The sequence below is a fragment of the Lactuca saligna genome, chromosome 9 (genome assembly GCF_052625555.1).
Source record: "Lactuca saligna cultivar CGN05327 chromosome 9, ASM5262555v1, whole genome shotgun sequence".
In the NCBI taxonomy this organism is placed as follows: domain Eukaryota; kingdom Viridiplantae; phylum Streptophyta; class Magnoliopsida; order Asterales; family Asteraceae; genus Lactuca; species Lactuca saligna.
In genome coordinates, this window is record NC_136425.1 from 11,546,765 (window position 1) to 11,548,633 (window position 1,869).

The following is a 1,869-nucleotide window of genomic DNA, read 5'->3' on the forward strand; positions in this document are numbered from 1 at the left end:
CCCAACACAATCCCCATATATTTAATTAGTGTCTTTTGATCACAAAATTAATTCCCGATCAGTACTAATTAAATAATATGATTTCATATTAATATATTAGAACTTATAGTATATTAATAAATCATACATATCCTTTTCTCACAAAATTCTATCCAAATTGTTCCGATGCCATGTAACCTAAATGGACCATGCCAAATCGTGTCAAGTACATACCAGTTATAGTTATGGACTTAGACACTAATCCAACAGTTCTGTTATATGGCGCTGGTATTTTGGGGAGCTCATTATGCTTCTGGCTTACAGTTGTGGATTTTGTATCAAGTACAACGGATGATCACAGGAAGGCGAAGGCTTGATGGTTATGATTTCTGGGATTTCTCTAATGTTAAACTATTTTGAAAACAATTTGTAAACAATGGATAGTTTTGGAATGTTTAAAAAGTTTAAAATTTTCATGAATTTTATGGATGTTACATGTTGATGGACACATTAAACCCTAGGTATGGAAAAGGAATTCAAATTTCAACATTTGTTCTTAGTTATGAGTATGTTTTGATGTTAATGACTTGAAAGCAATCACCAAAGTGTCACAATGTTAGCATTGAAATGGGTGATTCTATTTCTGAAGAATGGAATTGAGTAATTGAATCCAAATCTAATTGAATGACTTGTACATAAGTTTAATTAACTAATATATTGAGTTCTAGAATAATTTATAAATTCTAATATATTGATTAATGTAGTTATCGATTCTAATATACATTTTAGTTATAATTCCATGAGATTTATTAAACTTATTATTTGAATTAGTGATTCAAGATTTACCATAAGAATGATTTGAAGTAACTTTAAAAAAAACATAAATTAGAGATTTCATAAAAATCATGTGAAGTAACTAGAAGCAATTTTAAAACAATTATGACATGAGTCCAAAGTGTAAGTATCCTTATAGCTTTAGTGGATTGGAATCAACTAAGCTTTAACGTTAAGATTGTAATAATGTAACTATGGAATGTAATCACAATTTAGAATGGAATTGATATTATATTAAGATTAAGTTATTAGACTAACTATTGATAGAATTAGAAGCTATCAAGAGTACATGACTTAATTTAGATGCTTTGATGTCTTTATGAACATTCCTTGAGCTCTTAATATGACTAAGAATCTTATCCATTAAGTCATGGTTATAAGTTAAATGATTAATATCATCGATTGATGTTATTTAATGTCGAACTATAAAAAAGTGCTAGAATGAATTATAGAAGTAATGGAAGCAAGTAGCCATAGTATTGTGCCCTAATGAGTTAAGGTTGCAAAAAACGCTCGACGTTAGCTAGTCGGTGGACTGATGTTAAGGGATTAATCGACTAGGAGGGGATTAATCAATACATTAATTAGGAACCATTAATTGCTAATTTGTTGAATTTTAAAAAATTAAATACTACTAATATCATATCAAAGTTCGTAAATACCACTAATATCAAAACAAAATAGGTATATATGATTGATAAAACACTAATCATACCTCAAATACTTTTTATTGAGATAAAATTCTTCAAAATGTTAAAAATTTCATCATTTTCTACTGAGTCCCTCATTATGTATGTCGGGATTAATCGTTAAGTTCCCTCTAATTAGTTGAGTAGAGCCTAGGGATTAATCGAAGATTAACCGAGCCCTAGTCTGAATTTTTACAACATTGGAAAAGATATCTAAAATAATATATTTTGCACAAAAGTACAAATCATGTTTTTGTAGTGAAGAAAAAACACAATCGTGTAAATTTTTGAATAGTATTATGCCAATACAGAAAATGCCATAACATTTGCCTACAAACTCTAAATAAATCTCTATTTTTATCTACGT